The sequence below is a fragment of the Stegodyphus dumicola genome, chromosome 7, assembly GCF_044657685.1.
Source record: "Stegodyphus dumicola isolate Sdum_Otavi_A_Nest chromosome 7, ASM4465768v1".
Taxonomy (NCBI): domain Eukaryota; kingdom Metazoa; phylum Arthropoda; class Arachnida; order Araneae; family Eresidae; genus Stegodyphus; species Stegodyphus dumicola.
This window is the reverse complement of record NC_140774.1, coordinates 148,923,069-148,943,416: the sequence shown is the minus strand read 5'-3', so window position 1 is coordinate 148,943,416 and position 20,348 is coordinate 148,923,069. Positions and strand designations below refer to the sequence as shown.

Genomic DNA, 20,348 nt, shown 5'->3' with positions numbered 1-20,348 from the left:
GTTACTTTTTTAAATGTAACCGCAGATTGATTTGCTTTGAATGTAAAAAAGCGCTATTAAAAATAAAGTATTGTTGTTTCGGTTTTTAATAAAGCTATGTAGCATTAAGAGCATTAAATAATGTATTTCCATTTAAATGCTACCAGCAATTTTTATTCGATATTAGTAGGAAATTTTGCAGCCATATGAATCAATATGGATACAGAATGTCCATAATATAGGATGCCCTCAAAATATTTATATTTTACCTTGAAGTATTATGAAATTGGTGCTTATTAACATGCGGTTTCTTTTCAGATTAACTATAAACTGATATACCAAAATGTGTAATTATTTTAATGCCTGCTACTAAATTTAGCCTCATGATTCTGAATATACTTTCTTGGAAATCGTGCATTCTGAACGTGTACAAATAACCACTTGCAAAACTGCACTTTTGAATTGCTGCTTTCTTTATTGAGAGTGCGAACTGTTCTTAGAATGCAAGTTTAACTAATGAGAGCGCTTCAGCATGCGATGCTCATGAGAATTCGGAATTTCTGCTTCACTATACTCTTGCATAATTGATTTTCTTCAATTCTAGTTCCATCAATTATTTATATTTTTCGAGACTTGTTAATAAAGGCATAATTTCTGATAATTTCTGTGGTCATTCTCAAAATTCCAGTCTGCTTTAAACTTATCTCTATTTCAAAACATAGTAAGCGGTACTGGCGGATATCTGCTTGAGACACTCTCCTAAACAGCCTTTAGATTTAATTGAGTTTTGAACTTACAGTAGCATTTAAAACACCATTCCTTTGTTTAATAAATTGCAATTTAGAAAAGAAGTTTTTATACCATAAGGTATTTTCTCTCTCCTTCCAGCACATCTTCGTGAAGAACACTGTCACACTCGGCGCATATTGGGCATTGCACATTTTTCATACAATAAAAATGATATAATATATTACATTTAGGGAGTCTAGGAGTATAATGTTTTATAATCATATCTTCAATTGAACGTTTTCATTGGGGCTCAAGGATCTGAAGCAGAGTGTCCCTAATAATGTGGACAGAATCTCGCTTTGGTGTAGAGTTCTTTGATGGCCAGTAGGCTCGATGCTGAATCACTCAGTATTCTGACTGGTCCTGTAAATGGCGAATTCACCTACTTGATGCCTTTCCACGTGATTTTAAAAAATTATCAGCGATATTTTATACTTCGGTGTTGTGGCCTTTGGCATTGCGTAAAAATCTGTGATATAGTAATCTTTTTATATTTTGACGTCCATCTTTTTCTCATTCCGTTCAAAACCTCGTTTCATATATTTCGGGTAAAATAAAGGCATGAGAAAAATGGAGAACATGGCTTTTAACGAATTAAAAATAAATTAAAGGCTCAGGAACTGAAAATTAAAACTGCGTCTGTTTCTACATACATAAGTTTCATCTGCTTGCATCTAGGACTTTCCAAAATTTCCAAAATGATTGATTTAAGGAGACGAGTACATTAAAGTGCTAACATATAAGATATTTCCCCCGCCTTCTTGGCATGCCTTCGTAGTGTAGTGGTCAGCAAGCTCGGCGCGTATTCGAGAGGTCCGTGGATCGAGTCCCGGTGAGGGCATTGCTCATTTTTCATTTCTCCTGCTTCAAAACAACCTAATGTTTCTACAAATATACCAAATGTTTAATAAATTAACAGATTTTGAGGCTCAATACCGCTATAAGTAACAAACTGATGATCGGGAAATTTTATATACATATTTCGATACCCTTTAAATTGAATCTGGTGCCTTTACATTATATTTTGAAATTTTAAATACTTCAAATAAAATTTAAAAAATACCTTCTTCGTCATCGATATGAAATTTTAATACGGAATGCAGGCAGCATTACTGATAGATAAATAGTTATTATTAGCTATTTTTTTTCAAATTCAAAATTTTTTTTAACTAATATGACCTACTTTAATAGTAATTAAATAATACATCCTTAATTAATCTTAATTTTTGAGAACTGATTTTTAATATAAAATTAAATGTAAAGTGTTTATGCAAGAAGCATAATGTTGGTCATTTTGTACTCATATAAAACTTAACAATTCGTCCAAATTTCTGCAAATTCTAAAAACAGCTTAGAGAAATTCTGCGTTAAAATTGAAAACTCAAATTTTCAAGAACTCTTAATTTAAATACATCATTTCCTTCAGAACCCATAATTACAAATTATTTTCTTAATATTCATATAGAAATATAAAAATATTTTCTGTTACTATCAGTAAAGATATATTATTATATTTTTAAATAATGTTGCATACTCAGTCATAATAATTTAATTTGCTAGAGTAAAAACTGCCAAGTAGAAATTTTAATACGATTTCAATAGCAATTACATTTCTAAGAGTTTACACGTCAGAACTACAATAATTGTCGTTATATACACGTACAATCTTTACACAGTTTTAATGAGCTAGCTCAGAGAAATCACGAACGTAAACGATAAAATCATATTTGTATTAAATTTAATTAACAAAAGAAATTACCTTGGATTTCTTTAAATTATGAAATATCCTCTGGCCATTTAAACTGTAATAGCTTAGAACTATTTCTCACTGTAACTTTTGTCCTAGAGTAAGTTTTACATTTTTTGGATGTCTGATTGCAAGAATTTTGATTTTAATGTAAAAGTATAAAACCCGTGATTGTTTTAATTATTTAACGATACTTGTACTCTTAAGCTTAACATATTGTTGCTAAATAAATGTCTAATATTTTCTGTTGAGTTTGTCATGATGTTTTAGATTTACGGGTTATCAAAGTTATGTTAAGAGTTATGTATAAAAATCATAGTTATCGTATCAAAGTTATGTATAAAAATACTTAAAAAATGGCATTATTGGTAAGTAATCAGTAAACATTAGTCCATCATGATTTCAAAATGTGGTATATAATATATTTGTGGCAGAAATATTGGTTCAGAGTGTGTTGGGTTGGAGATCCGCTGTGGTTTCGCCTCATGCAATCTTATACTGTTCCAGGGGCTCTGTGACGGTGTCATGCTTTATATCCTTTGTCTAGACATGAATAAGAATTTTAAATGGAAATTTGTATCTTCGTTTGTTACTTATTTTATGGGAAGCAATTCTCAAGATTATTCCACCCGTTATTTCTTAATTTCAAAACAACATTCCAGATATCTCTCTAACACAGGTCTTCGACAAGCCAAGATTTTTATGCAGACCCTTTTCCGTAGATTCAACCCTGATGTACATTTCCGTAGTAATTGACAAACTTCAAATTGTCTATTTTCAATTCCATGCTTCTTGGCTGTTATTCAGCCCATATTTATTTAGGGGCCACATTGACACTATGCCCTAGTTTGGAATCCTTTTATTTGATGAAGCTCTTCGCTGTCTATGTATGCAGCCCATCTTTTGACTATCATATAAAATAGAGCTCTATCATCATAGGATTCAATCCGTGTTGTACATGCATTTTTTGTAGTTATGCTTTCTTTTTTCAGTACTTCAATTACAAACCTATGTTTGATATTTTCAAATATAAACCATTGACACTATAGACTGAAAATATTTAGCAGCTTCTCAACCATCCAGCAATAATACTTGCTCTATGTGTTTGTACTTTTCAAAAGGTGGTGTACTCACTCCACTACACTTGTATTCCATCCTCATTCCAGAAGATTACAAAATACTGCGGGTTATAGAATGCACTTCGTATACATATCTCGAATATAAAAAAATATCGACATAAATAAGACTCTGAACTTTGATTCAGTTTGCAATTAAAAGAAGAAACACATTTTCCAGCATAAAGGTATTCGTTAATTCTAAAGCAATTTACAATTAAAATAAGGTTTTTCTAGTTTACTCGACTAGCATGTAGCGTTGCGCGCCTCCAACTTGCACGCAACCAAGAAGTGACTGTGAAAACTGGATAAAAGACAGAGTCTTGTTAAGGGTTTAAGTCCCTTTTTATTCAACGTAATAAATTACAAGTGCGTGCTCTTGACGCTCACAAACTGCGCCAACTCGGCGGTCGAATAAAAATAATAACCTGAAAAGAAACTAAAGACAAGACTCTAACTACGAGGCTCTCTAAAAGTAACTAACCTCACCGCGTTTTACAATACCACTGCTAATTCAGCAAACTTGAAGATCACGTTGAAAGATTAACAATACTTCCAGGTAAGCACACAGGCCGAAACGCGGGGTTCTTCAATTTCTGGCTAACTACCTCCGCGCTCGTGAAGTAAGAACAGCACACCTTGAACTCGTTTCCTTTCTATTTAACTCAGAATACTTCCGCTGATAATTTGAATCCTTGCGCGTTCTACTAAAATTTACATACTCTGGCATTGGCAGTTCCAGGGGAAAAGTAAGGCTTGACAGGAAAGGTAGTTTAAACTTAAAATAAATGTTAGTTAAAATAAATATAAACCCTACAAGCATATACGAATTTATTATGTTTAAATTAAAATTATTTTCAAATATTTGACTATACGTAAAAACTAAACACTATGTTTGGACTTGCTTTTCTAACAAGCTACACTGTTTTATACTAGGGCGTTTAAAGTATTATTTAAAAATCCTGAAAAAAAAAAACAAAAAAATGCGGGACCGACGGAAAACGGGTAAGTGGGAGTCTTACTTTATCAAGATCATATTTGAAATAAATAGGGTTGAGAACTAAAAAACAATTGTTCAGAACAAAAGTATGTAATAACGGATGTAGTTTTTATGCAAATCAATACAAAACAGTATTAATATGATTATGCTACATAAAGGAGCTATTTCGATGCCGATGATTACATAAAATTGAACAGACATTTTTAAGATTCAGTTCATAATTATAAAGAGAGGAAAAAAGAAGAAATAAAGAATATCAAACTCCGTTCTTAGCTGTTTCTGTATCGATGATTAAAACAGTGATTGTACTGTGTAATTTTACAACAGCTGCATTATCTCTGAACAAAGCTATAACTTCGCTGCAATTTTTAAAGGAGGCATGTAGAGTTTAGGAACATGTAATATAAATTATGCTTTGATGCATATTATTTTTTAAAAGACAGTTCTTATACATTAGCAAAATAATATTTTGTTTATCAGCATTATATGAGTTATTACAATTTTAAAATTAAAATTAATTACAAGCATAAGTGTGTAAAGTAAAATAACACCTGGTAGCTTCGAGTTCGCTTAAGTCTGAATTCTGAATATTACAGTACAGTGAACTAATATTATCCGCTGCGAACTAATGTTAATCAGACATAATCGATTGTTACCATTATCCAGACAAAACTAGACCAGAGCTCCTTCGGATGATTATTAAACACTTAATTCTAAATGGCTTCATAATAAGAAAATGCAAATCAAATATTTAAACTTTACTGTGTACACAGAGGTACATAAAATGGTATTTTCTACTGAATCAATTTTTTCTAATTTAAGAAGAATGCTTTTTAAATTTAAGAACATTTATATAACAACGGCAAATTTGTACTCTATATATCGGCTGTTCCCTGGTGGTCACTTAATAAGACATAAACGTAGCCATTAAATTTTGATTATAAATCAGTTTCATCGCTAAATTTATAGCCAGCAGAGACAATTCACATACGTACTTCCCGCTTATCAGTTGAAAGTCAAAGCAGCAATGATCAATAAACGTTTCATTGCTCATTTCCAAATATTCATTGAAGTTCGCGAAATAGATTGAACATACAACGAAATCATAAAGAGGAACGCTGCGAGCTGCAGAGGAAATAATGAATGCCACTTCCTTAACCCCATACATCATTTTCTGTATGACTATCAATGAGTAAATGCCAATTCTTAAGTGAACCGACGGCATGTCCGTGGGGTGCTTATCCGAAAGAGAAAATATACAGCCTAATTAGATTCGCTCCCTTTGCATTCTTCGAATTGTGCCCGTTTGCTCTCGCGTTCCAAATGCCCGAGTTTCTAGAATCATTTCCTTAAGCTACATAATCCAGTTTGTCTTAAACATGAGGACATTGCCGTGCTTAAGGGAATAAGCCTTTACATTAGCGTTACTTGCTGCATTGCTCAAATGGATTATGTGCAATAAGACTAGCAGACCTTAGATGGGAGGCGTCTAAGCAAAAGCGTTTCTCAGATTGGCAAACATTTTAAATTTTATTACGTAGTGGAGAACCCAGCAATTCCGAATTATATTTGTATTTAGTTTACACACTTGTGAAAAGTATACTAATTTTAAATTCTGTATTACATTATTTCTCTCTCAAACTATTGATAATATAAAGCATTAATTGGAAACACTGCATTTATAAGAATGCTTGATTTCCCACGAATTCAATTCAGCAACGTTTTAATTATTTTTAGCACTCGTGGTGCTGGTTTGTTTTGATTTATTTGATTATGGCAATGCACACAAGGGCTTATCTGCCTAAATGGAGGGATGCCTAAACCGTGGTCCTATTCATCCCAATCTTTACCTTTTTGTCGTACCAGTTTTCAAGTAAAAAGATGCTATCATCAAACGTAATCGCCTCGTACAATCAAATGTACAATCATTTTGAAAAAATTATGTAGCGAATATAAAAGGTTCATAGAAATACAAATAAAAGGATATTGCAGTCAAATGTTATGGCCATGTATTAAATTTAAATAAATGATATAGCGAATATTAACATACATGGAAACACAAATAATAGCATGTTGCTACCAAATGTTATAGCCATGCATTATTTAAAAAAATAACATACCTGATATGAAAAACTCATGGAAACCAAAATAAAAGTATGTTGTTCCCAGATTTTATCGCCATGTATTATTTTTACGAAATGTTATAGCAAATATAAAAAAACTGTATAGCAACAGATCTCTATCAGGAATTCTAAACATATGCTGTTTTTAAATATTTTATAATTTCTCTGTTGATGATTTGGTGGAGTAAATGAAAGAAACTGGTGTTTAATAAATAAAGACAGAAAATTTGTGTCAGCAGAAGTAAGTCGAAAGCAAATTTGTAAACTGGGAGCTGAGAGACAGTATAATATACCATAACAGATCATCAATGTTAAAATATGAATCCTTTCAGCTTTTTTTCTATTATTTTATAAGATACAGCTTTGAGTGGTATTTCTAATCCGTGACTCACAAAAATGTGAATAAATCTTGAAATCATAGCTTAACAGAAATACGTCCAACAAAGTCTTTTGTTATATAAGGCTTATTAGCCTTTACTGACACTAATCGGGCCGTGCTATTAATATTTCTTTAATCACCGTCGAGAAGATCTATTAATATCTTTGGGAATTCTTATCCAACTTAATGATTAATAGTCTTGTAATCACAGTATGACAGGAATATTATTTATAGTCGACGCTCGCTATAACAAATCTCTCATTATAGCGACTATTCTATTTTAAGAAATGATCCAAAAATTCCGCAACTGATAAGAGGATATTAAATCGGCTTAGCTATAGCGATCGCTCCTTATAACATCCTTTTTCATACGACACATAAAGTCGTTATAACGAGAATTATTAGTATTTTAAAATCATAATACAATATCATTGTTAATTACTCTTATAATCATAATCATTTAGAACTATTGGCAGTTTTTATAGTCACCATCAAATAGGAATATTAAAATTCTTTATCATAGTCTAATAACATTAGATGTTACAAAAGACGTACATATCAATTTTTTTCAAAAACTGTAAAAATTCTAACCTGGATATTAATGGTAAACTGTTTCAGCAAATGATACCCTCTATAGTGTTACATGCTTCTCGGAACAGGGAAGCCGAAACCCATAGTGTTACATGTTTTATATCACTTAAAATTTCAGTTGTAATTTAATACTTTTAAATAATTACATTTTTTTTCGAATTTATTAAAACGCTACCCATTACAACATTAAAGAATTAAAAGTTTAACAAGGTAAATGATCTTTAATTTTCTTTCATTTTACGTAAGTGCACATTGTCGTGTAGTGGTAAACTTCAAACTACTATATCGAATCAGAAAAAAAATTCGTAAAATCGGAGACTGATGGGATTCAAATCTACCGCTTTTTCGGTAGAACATGAACAGGTAGATTTTAAGCAACATGAGCATAGTACAGTACACATATAGGAAAACGCTTATATGAAAATCTCGTTAAAAACATGTTTCAGCTGAAAACGTTAACTTCATACGTTCACAGTGTTTCCTTTTTAATTTCGAACCAATATTTTGTGAAATGTTTTCATTGTCTTTAGAAAGTAGACTTTTATCTTTACTTTTTAAATCAACTATCATTCTTATTTAAGCAGTTTGAACGAAAGCTAAAGTTTTAAATCTTCTTTTAGAAACATTGTTGTGAATTCCATTCGACGGACCATATCTCAGTTGCTGTCATCACAACAGTCAGGAAGATACCTTGGTGAATTAACTAATTAGAATTCCATGAAATCCCTCTAAGTTTTGGACTATCTTCTTTCATATATATTTGACAATACATAATATTGAAAAAAAGATTAGGGCAGGATAAAAAAACACCACTAATCCATGTTTTTGACTTTTCTAAAATGGAATTGTCCAGCTTTGAGATATTGAATATTTTTACATGATTAATTAAGGAAGGATTTTAATTAACGAATGAAACTTTTTATAAATGAAAGACTTGGAGAAATACATGCTAAAATTCTGTAAAACATCCAGACAAATTATTGTATGCTTTATACTTAAATTAGATCTAACGAACTAAATTATATAATTTAATTAAACATACAATTTAAAAAAAATAATTTTAAAAATAATAACTTTAGTAATTCATATAAAGTATTTGAACTTAGTATAAAAATAAAAATGAATGGATTTAATTCGTCTGCATAATTCGTCATAAATATAAATTGCATAATCCTGAATAAACAGCTAATTCGTCTGCATTTTCATTATCTCATTTATTAATGAATTCTTTGTTTAAATTTCTACCCAAGCAAGTTAAATAGATATATATATGTATATACATATCAGTGAAGTATATTTTCCAGCATTCGTAATGAAAATAGATTATTGAGAAAGTAAATGAAAATGATAAGAAAAACAAAGCAATGATAAATATATAAATTAATTAAAGACCATTAATGATATAGCTAACGATATGAATTTCAGACAAGCCACCTAATTAAAATAAAGAAATCATTTCTTATTCTGACATCTCTATCATTAATTTGTACGCAGTTAATTTCAATACCCACGTTTGCAAGTTATATACTACCTTTTTTTAACGATACGTAAGCACCGTGGCGTCTTCTGTTATTCCTATAGCCATCGTGTGTCATCGTTAAATTAATTACATAGTGTGTCATCGTTAAATTAATTACATGCTTTCTTCATCTCACGATAAATTTACTTTCGGCAAATTAAGTGTGAAAATTATTTTTCGCTTTCAATAAATTCATGTTAGATAAATTAATTACAAACTTCTATCTTAGCACCGCTGTTAATGTTTCAAAAAGAGTATATTTCATAAAAATAATGAGGAGAAAAAAAGCGGCAACCATTATTTCAAACTTTTTTTCAAAGTAATAAAACTAATGAAAATTTTCTATAAAATGTCAGGCAGATCTGCAGAAGTGTTCTAAAAGGAAAAAAAAAATAACTTTTGAAATGAAATTTATTCAATGGCAGATAAAGTAACTATCGTATATATATATGCGTAAATATCTGTACGTATGTATGAATTTTATGCAAATATTATAATTTTTATTTAATGTATAATTAAAGATAATCTCTGTTTTGCCAGTCCATGCAAAGAATGTAAATATAGAAGATCCATAAAATCCAATTTAAAATCGCATAAAATGCACGAGAAGCATTTTATGTGCCATTAGTGCTCTCTGATGACTTTATATTGTCCTTCCATGAGGAAATGGAAGATTTATAACGGCTGTCGTGAGATGAGAAGTACTGTCTGGATATGAAATGCCTCCTGAAACATGTAAAATTAGTTACGTGTGAGGTATTCGTGTATCTAAATATAGCTGAAAGTACTTTTATATATATAATAAAACTGACGCTTTAGCACGTTAAAACCTTTCAGTTACGAGTGCTGGGAAATTTGCATAATGGAAATTTATTTTAAAGTATTGCAAATGCTGCTTTCTTTAGTTTTCTTAGCTATCTCGCATTTTTGTGGGTGATATTAATAAAAGCTCCATCAAGGATTTCTTTAGACGTATTATACACATACTTGTATGTCTCTTTCACAAATTGCATTTTAGTTACACTTTGCAGAAGTTAATTAATTTACGCAAGATGTCAAATATGCAGGATGTATACTTAAATAATGAGTTTCCATAAAAACCAATAACCTGCCTGCATCAAATTATTTTATTATCTGATAAAAATGAACAAATTTGGGCGTTAATCGCACAGGGATCTGAAGTGTGGATGCATGTGGTCATGTAAATCGTTATGCTAGTTCTGAATTTCTGAAGCACAGAGAGTGTGTACTGTACGTGATTATTTTCTCACTAGCAAATTTTAGCCGTACCTCCAGACAATGACCAGATGAAAGATAATGTCTGTCATCACTTAGCGCATTATCCAACGAAAAGTTTCATGTCGCCTAGTGGAATATTATCATACGCTCATGTTTCTGCTTCCCACTTCGCCACATAACATTTGTGTGATTCTACTACTATAGCACCGAATAATTTGTTATGCAAAATTTAACCAAGTCATCTTCAAAATTGGGAACATGACGATACAATTGAACATGACAAGTATGTTGGACAACCCACATCTCAAGCAAGCAGCGTAATGGTCAAGCCATAACTATTATAACTAGTCTCCATTTCCAAGTATTTATAGCAATTTAATGCTTCCTGTATAGATTCAAGAGGTACGAAAACGTACAACATATCTTTTGATAGCTCTGTAAGCAAACTTATATTTCAGGAAGACAGCACAGGTTCAGATTCGATAAATATTTCAGAATGTCTCCAATGAATCACAGATTTATCTATCAAAAATTGGAAGTTCCTGAAATATAAAGGAATTTGATCTACGGCCTCAGATAAAGCCTCAGAAAGCTCAAATCCTTGAAAAAAGGGCTACTCAAACTTTGTCAGCAATTTGAGCTGCGTGTTTTGGTACTTCCAATTTTCAGCAATTAGAAGAATTTAAGCATAAATTTTAACTAACGTTAAAACACATGTATGAAATTTTGTGCTTATTTATCATTACATATAAAGCTTATTGACGTATCATATTATAAGTTTTAAGTTGTTAACACTGACTTGGAATCACTGGCTTGCCAAATAGCTGACACCAAGACTTTGCGATCAATGGTTGCAAAGTTATCATCGCTGTTATTAACACACAAAGACACACAGAATCAAAGTAAATACTAACACGAAACATTATTAAACATAACCTGTAGTTATCTCAACTGAAAGTTATAACTAAGTTAATAATTTCTCGTTAACTTGTAAACTTACACTGCAGTTAAGACGGATTTATAACACACGTAATCAAATTGAAACACTTGGAGATGGAACCAGCTGACTTTCTAACACTTAACGATCTCAATCTAAACTTCCGTATTTCTGAAACTCTGAATCTGCAAATGGCCTCTGCAACGAGATAGCAATACTTCAGACCAGTTCCCCTGACTTCCGGTTAAGATTATATTCTAGTTTTAAATATGCCATTTGGAGTACAATTTCCATAAGCCATTGGTTTGAGATAATATTGTAACAAAGCAAGCAAACCATGTAGGAATAAAATGAGCATAAACGTAACTGCAAAACCTAAATATCACATTGTATTTTTCAAGCCATTTTTATAGCTTACAAGACATAGATTGAGTTATTATTTTTATACTTTCGAAAAACATAAAATTTATGTTACACATAAATCGTTAGGTCTACCATTTTAATTTGGAGAAAGTTAAAAACAATATACTTTTATTGAATTCAATCTTTTCAAAAATTAGACCAGTTCTTGTCAGTTGATTTTTACAAATTGGTTAAAACATGCTTTCTGTATATCTTTAAGCGTAAAAATTATCCTTAAATGCAACTTTTGTTATTAGGCAAAAATCATCTTGTTAAGGTGTATTTTATTGCGCTTCGAAGCAGTGTAAGTATGACTTTAATTAAATAGGTAATCAGTTTAAAATTTTATAATGTTTTACATGCTTTTATTTAAAACATCATTAGGTAGCTAATGCTAAATTTTCAGAGCATAAAATGGGGTATTTATGCTTCCTGCTCTCGAAACAAAATAAAAACTGTTAATTCGGAAACAAGGCTTTTTGGCAAAGAACCAGGAAATCAACTCTGCAGGGATGCGTTAGGATGAAACTGTGATAAAGAAGGAATTTTTTTCTCCCGCAGTTTTTGGATGTTTTGTGATTGTAAATACTTCAGGCAACAGAAAGAACAAGGACAGGTAAAAATGTCAGAAATTAAAGCCATGTGATAAATCTCGAAACAAAATGATTGATCAAACGTTTTGAAAACAAAGAGATAACTTGAAAATTGAGCTACTTTAGGGAGCAATATTTCATTAAAATGCCTTGAATAACATCTGTAATATAATACACAGCTTTTAGTATGTTAATCATCTAATCCTGGCTGGCTTCCAAAACGTTTCCAGTCAGTTTAAGATGCAGAGCAAGGATTATAGCTTGAGTTTCGGTCACGTTATGTTAATGGACGAAACTTCTGAAGCTTTATCATTTGCAAAAATAAAAGAATAATTAATAATTTATGTCAAATATTTAAGAACATAAGTCACAAATATCGCTCGTAAACACATTAAGAAGAGAAAAGTTTAGTTTTAAATTAATGCTGTATTTCAGGTGGCGTTATTTTCTGAAATTCATTATGGATTTCCGTTTCTTCAAAATTTCTCTTTCTGAACTAAAATTAATGAACTTCATTCATTGCTGAGTATAGCAAGTTGTCCCCTGTGCGCAGCTGTGTTACGAATTACACTTTGATTTTAAGAAAATATCTCAGTCTAACAGACAAGTGCACTGTTTCGATATTGGAGTACTTGCTGTAATTTGAAGTAAAAATATATTAGCGTTAATTATTTATCTTGAAGAAATAAATAAAATACTTAGTTTAAATTACCATTTAAGACGTGATATTTACTCCTAAACCAGTTTTCGGATATTAACTGTAAATAAAAATCGTGCAGTCGCCTTTGAAAGAATTAATCGACATTTAAAAAATAAATTAAGAAGAAGGTTAATATATGTCTTTCCATTTTGCTAGCAGTTTTGAATGGAAATAGAAAATAATAAATGTCAACGGAAATAATAATAATAATAATAGTGAGAAATAAAACAAAAAAACTTTGAAAGGTTTCAGAATTTAAAATCGGTTGCCCAAAAGTGTTTGTTCAGGATTTTAACACTCTCTCTGAGCTCGCAGTATACCAGTCTACTTTTACACTCCTTCCTACTAACCCATTTCTTTATCTTTTTAGCTTTATTATTAAGCATCATTTTCATTTACGCCATACACAATTCAATAGCAAAATTACAAAAATTTTAAAAGAAGCACAATTGCTTAGGTTTAAAATTCCCGATGCAGCATTATATGTTGGCATATATTTTTCTGTTCCCCCCCCAAACTTTTCTTAGTTTATCATATCGCTGTTCCGTTTTCTTAAAAAGATTCAAAACCTTTGAAAAACTTCTTTTGTCTTTTTATTATTATCGTTCTGCGTGTTTACTTTACTTTTTAAATATAACGTTCTTGGCGCCGACGCCGCATAAAAATCAGGAAAAATTACAAAATATTTAGAAGCAGCATATCTTTAGAATTTCCGACACACAGTTCCGCGCGCTGGAGATAAAAAGGCCCCCCCTTTAGAGTGTTGCCATTGCTCACTTTAAAATTCTTGAGTTTGCTAATCAAAAATTCGTTGGAGGTTCACAAAATATGAAATAGACAGTAAAACCAATTCGAGCTTCCAAGTGCTCGTGCCCGGGTGGGGGACTTCGTTAATGCCGTTTCGAGATTAATATCTCATTTGAGACTAACCTCTCTTTTGGAATAAAAATAATAATAATAATAGTAACCGCCGTGTTCTTTTCTAATTTTGTGTAATTAGTCAATCCATGAGAATGTAAATATTTTATACTGTTAAGATACCGGATTTTTTCAGTGATTCAAGGCAAAATCTCGGTTTAAGACTAATATCCCTTCTGGGCTGAAGCTCCTTTGGGCTAAAAGTGAGCTCCAGTTATGCTCGATAGAACGTAATTTTCCAGCTGAAATAAGAGCCTGTTTTGGAGAATATGAAAGCGCATTCGAGAAAAGCAGGTTAATATTACTTAGGGTAGAGATTTGAGATCGAAAATGAGATCAAGGAGACTAATTTACATAATCCAAACATGTGAAACATGCCTTTAAATGTTATGCTTCAGCTTTTACTAGTATAACTGGGATTTCTTCTGAGTATCATGTAATAACTTAATCAGTTTATTAGCGGTAACGTGTAAATTTTTACCTACGCTCTTCGTCATTCCAAGTAACAATACTTAACTCTGTAGTACTGTAGTAGTATGCAGCAACCAAAATGCAGATTTCTGCTTGCTATTCACCGTCAACATTTGCCATTGCGAAATAAAACAAGCACATCTGATAACGTGATTTGACTGGTAATTTAACAGGCAATGACCAAAAGGAAGACTTGTCTCTATTTCATGATAGTGCTGTTGGATTCCACTAAACAAATCTGATGGACTAACGACAACGAAATGAAACCAAAAAATAGTCTCACCACGGAAAAATAACGAAGACGTTTCTCTATTTCATGACAGCTGAAGGGCTATTGGACTTCACTAAACAAAATGTGGCAGCTTGATGACCACGAAATGAAGCAAAGAATTCTTATAGCTTGATTTGACTGGCAGTTTAAGGGCCATTGACCAAAATGAAAACTTGCCACTTCCACGACAGTTGAATGTCTGTTGAGCTCCATCAAAATCTGGAAGGATTATTTTATCCCATTTATTCACAGTTCTATACTAAACTACATCCTGTTTTCCATGCTTTCTTTAGTTAAAAATACCTGAATAAATTATTTACAGTTTGGCGTGTTTTATTATTTTATATAGGTCGTGAGCATTATGCATCAATTTCTGATATTTTTGTTTCTGTCATATAATGTATTTTATAACTTTCAGTTATTAGCTTTAATAATATTACTTATCTTAACTAACTAATGGAAATACAGTTTTTTTAATCGTATATAAAACTTTAAAATTTAAATCGGTAAAAAATGGTATTATCTGCGTGCATATTTAATTATCTTAGCTATTGGAAGCTTACCTGAGAGTCATAACGTGAGGTTTTAAGCATTTGTATTATTTTTATTTCTATTGAATATTATAGGATTTGTACAATTTATTTAAAATCGCTTATCACTTATTCCCCCAATAAGTATAAAAGGAATATTTTATGTTAAATATTTGTTTTTCTGCAGTCTTAGTTCAATAGAAATTACTCATTAAAAACATTTTTTAAGAAGAAAATTTCATTATTTGCAGGTCGAAATATACTAGATTATTTAATTTGATATGGAAACGTCTTGTTGAATATTCTCTGTTTTTAAAATTACTGCTTTTTATCTCATGTGTGATATATGATACCTACAAAACTTGTTATCCCAGTGTTAAAATATATATAATGATTGATATTGAATTTCAGTACATAAACGAAACAGTGGAATAAAATGGTATTCTTGTTTCATAAAAAAGAAGTTAACTGCTTGTTGTTTTTCTCCAGTTTTTTGTATTAAAAGTCACCTATCAAAATATCTTACGTTAACAAACTACCAATATATGTCTTTAGATAAATATAAGCGTAAGAATGAATCAGCGAAAAGTGTTTCGTGTTTAGAATACCCAATAAAAATATTCAGCGATATGGCTTGGAAATGTTTGTACGTGACACGCATGCAAATTGACGAAGGAAAATATAGAAATTGCATTTTCAAAACGCTATCGGATATCTTACATATTTATCAAAATGCGGAAAGAAATCTGATGACATATTATTTTATGTTTCTCTGCTATTGCGGAATTTATATTTATAAATATTTATTTAAAGTCAAAACATACAATAAAAATCGTTTTGATGTTGTCATAACAGTTTATACTAAATCTTAATATCTTCTGTATTCCTAATGTTATTATTGTAAACAGTTAAAATGTATAAAATACGTGATAAACATTTTCGATAAAAATAGGTTTCTCTCCCTACATTTTAAAATGCAACGCTTTCACGATTTATTTACTGTTTTTTTCTCTATAGTATTAAATATTTTGTGGGGTAGGATTATTTTACATTAACCAATTATTTATAATTTCAATTTTTACTATTACTTCTCTTTTCTGTTTCCTCACTAAAAATGTAATTGATTTAGGGCAGCTGTCGTCAACCCTTAGAAATTCACGGACCACTACATATATAATTTTATATTTGGCGGACCACTAATATGAATTACAAAAAAAAAAGGTAAATACATTTATACAATAATAATCAGAAAACTACACATATTTCGTTCGCACTGAAAAATTACATGAAAAGTACAAAAATCTTACCTTCTTGTACAGAAAGCTTCCCATCTACATATCACTGAAAAGGAACTTCGCGAAAAGCAAGATCAAATTGGCAAACGAAAAGCAATATCAGTAAACTGATAGTACTATGCCACCAATTTTTAATTAATGTTAACATAATAGTCATCGCTTACCCATCAATAGCGCCGTCGATCAACAGCTAGACAAAACAAAAACGGAAATTTCCAGTGATGCAATTATAAACAAGAATGCGGATGAATCATTTGCATTCTTGTTTATAACTCAAGTTTCATTCATAAAAATCCATCAATTTGCTATTGATACGGAGAAAATCTGTGTTATTAACGACTACAATAGCATATGCTCGTAATTCAAAATGAAAGAAAATTCCAGTTCGCGCTGATATTGATAACAGCAGCATATCCATGGATACCAAATCTCACTTTCAAATGTTGCTAGATGCACCTGCAAGAGCAGCAAAAAATTCGCTAAACTCAGAAGGAATTTCGCTAATTGTAGTAGCTAAAATTTTAAAAAATCTGATATGTACACCACATGACTCTCTTGTACGGAATATTAAATTATACGCATTTTTTCTTGCATTTCATTTAAACGTATTGGATTGAATTAAATCTACTTTGTCGATAGCGCATAAACCACAATAGAATAAATGCAATCTTTAAAATTCACTCTATTTGTTTACCATAGCAACACTCTGGCCCTACGTTCACTTAACAGAGTTGTATTTTGTCTGTATTGTAACTCAGAATGCATATAAATTTATATCATTTGAAGAATTATGTGATCGTTGCCACATGATCTATTCAAATACTATAATGAATCTAGAACGATGTATAAACAAAATTAAGCAAACAAAACAAAAAAGAAACAGTTTTTCGCAGAAGATTTAGTATTTCTCATTCAATTATTTCAGTTCTCACTTCGATTCAAGGCAAAAATACATAAAAACTCAAAATTATATTATTAAAAATTACGAAGTAAATCTTAAACACTTATTTCCTCGAAAAACTTCCAGAAAGGAGTAAATTTTATTTAGTAAACAATTCATAGTGCTAACAAAGCATGCCCTTTTTCTCACTTCATGATCCTTAATAAATTTCACAGTTGAACGACTCTTCATTCAATAGATATGTCATCTTTCTATTGTCGCTGAAAGACAGACTCATGAAGCAAATCATGTAGGTCAAGTTTAAGCATGATTTAATTCGCAATTACAAATGAAGGCGTTATCTTCTTTGTTGTTGCGAAGCTTAGTCTCTCTAGATTGGCAACAAATCTACTATTCTGCTGTTTCAAATGTAAACAAATATGTCCGCCATGTTATTTTAAACTTAAGGCTTAACCGCATTTAAACACCTTTTAAATTGTTGATAATTGTACAAATATTACTTGCGGATTTACTAAAGGCATAAACACCTTAACCGGGAGATAAGAACAACATAATTCAATCATTTTTAAAGCACAAAATGCACAATTTACAAACATATAAGAGCAAAGAAACTGAGATAACTGGGCCGGGTAACAGAGTGGATATATATATAAATATATTTATATACGTTTGGTGCTGCCGATTGCAACCGAAATACTGGATGCACATCTACGTGTCATAGCAGACCTATATATCAAATTTCAACGTTCTGAAGCTATTCGTTTTTGAGTTATGCGAGATACGACATACGTTCGTACAGACGCCACGAAAAATTCACTTCAGAATTCATTTTAAAGCAGTTTCATAATTTTTTGGAGATAAAGAGTATTTTATTCTGTCTTTACGTACAGATATCACGCAAAATCATCGTTAAATTGCATTCGATAACGGTCAAAATGGATATTTTCGTTGAAACATGGTGCGTTAAACTTTTCGCGATTACAATACTTCCTTTTTACTTCGTACAAGGAAGTAAAAAGTATAATCCATATTTCATAATAGGTTTTGCTACTCGTCATTTTTTTAAACTGAATTTTCATAACAGTATAAATAATGTCCCAATTTTTCTTCGGACCAGCAAAACGATTTTACGAACCACCAGTGGTCCATGGACCACCGTTGGCGACCGCTAATTTACGGAGTATTTATGTTGCGGATTGTAAATTTCAGGAAGACAATGTTTCTATCTCTGGAAGCCACTTTACTAGATTTCGCCAGCTCTGATATGATTGATATTCTTTGGTTTTGCGTTATTGGTCGACATCTAACTCTTACGAGGATGAGAAGGTCTGAGCCACCTTAGAATTGTGTAGACTTTGACTGCTAGGCATAATTTTAACTTTTTTCAGTTTAACTGTTAGTTTCAGTTACATTTCTACAAGTGGTAGCTGTTTCGGTGAACGTGTGTTTTGTGTTTAATAAAAGGTTTAATAAAAGGTTTATTTTAACCTTCTCAGGTCTCCGTCACTCCGTCATTATCTTCAGGCAGAACGGTAATTCGCTCCAAGGCTGTTGAGAGTTTACAAAGTATTTCTCTCGCCTTCTTAGCATGCCTTCGAAGTGTAGTGGTCAGCATGCTTGGCGAGTATCCGAGAGGCCCGTGGTTCGAGTCACGGCGAAGGCGTTGCTCGTTTCTTCATTTCAAAAAATACCTAATGTCTCTACAAATCTATGCTAGTTTATACTCTGAAAAGAAGAAAACACATATAAGTTTATTGAGAAGTTTTATATTTCTTTTTGCTTTTGCATTTGGATCTAGTTTTACCTATAGCATTTCGGGGTTTACAGCATTTTTTTTCGCAATTCTGAAGGCATACAGTTTGAAGATCAACTAGTAGAGTTATTTACACACACACACACATAAATAAATATATATATACACAAAATTTTAAAATTTCAAATTAAATTAAAAAAAAATTATTAAAATCGCGCTTTGTGCTGAGAAATTAATTACATAACCAAAAGAAAATAATGAAATGAAAAATTAGATCATGAAAGGGAGGAACATACTAATAGGAAATACATACATCAAATTTAAAACAAATAAATAAATTTAATATAACATATACAAATTAATAAAAATATATAAAAAAATTAAAACTGTTGAAAATGCTTTGATCTTTTTCAAGAAGCATTCGAAGAATTTTCAAAAAAGCCATGTTTCTAAATTATACCAGAAGTAATGTGAATTCTTAAACCATTTAAAAATAAATAAAAGATAGAGCTAATAAAATAAATTTAATGAAATAAAATTATGAATTAGAATGCTCTAAAAGCTCAACAGTGTAAAACCTTTTATTAAATATGTTAATTTAATTAATCGTCCAGATACAATCTAATTCCTACGTGTCGCCCCCCAAATAACCATAAAAATAAAGATTATTACATAAATTTTCGGGTTTCTGGTTTTTTACATGAGAATTCTATTATATTGTTTATATTCACTTGTTTAAGTTAAAATAAAACATTTAATCGGAGTCTTTTTTTAATCAGAGCCAGTTTTTAACAATTACAAAAATGTGTAAATAAAATATAAACATCAAAAACATGAAATAAAAATAAAATGCATACCAAAATGGAATACTTACAATTAAATTGCAAACGTATGAGCGTTAAACCAGACACAAGTATCATAAAGCCATAACAAACATATACGCCGTTCTCTGATGAGACGTCAGTCTGATTTCTTTTTCGCTTTGACACTGCCCTTCCTTGTCATTTTTTAAAATGTCTGAAAGTTGCAATTCCGTTTTCCGGGGCAGAATAATTTTACTTTTCTTCCTTTTTTGTGTCTGTGTATGTGTGGGGGA

General features: G+C 31.0%; 1 protein-coding gene across 1 annotated transcript in view; it reads left to right on the top strand.

The window, feature by feature from the left end:
• LOC118185857 (cell surface glycoprotein MUC18-like) overlaps positions 1 to 20,348 on the top strand; it is a 1,126,921-nt gene that overhangs the window by 121,840 nt on the left and 984,733 nt on the right. The gene's annotated exons all lie outside the window — the stretch shown is intronic.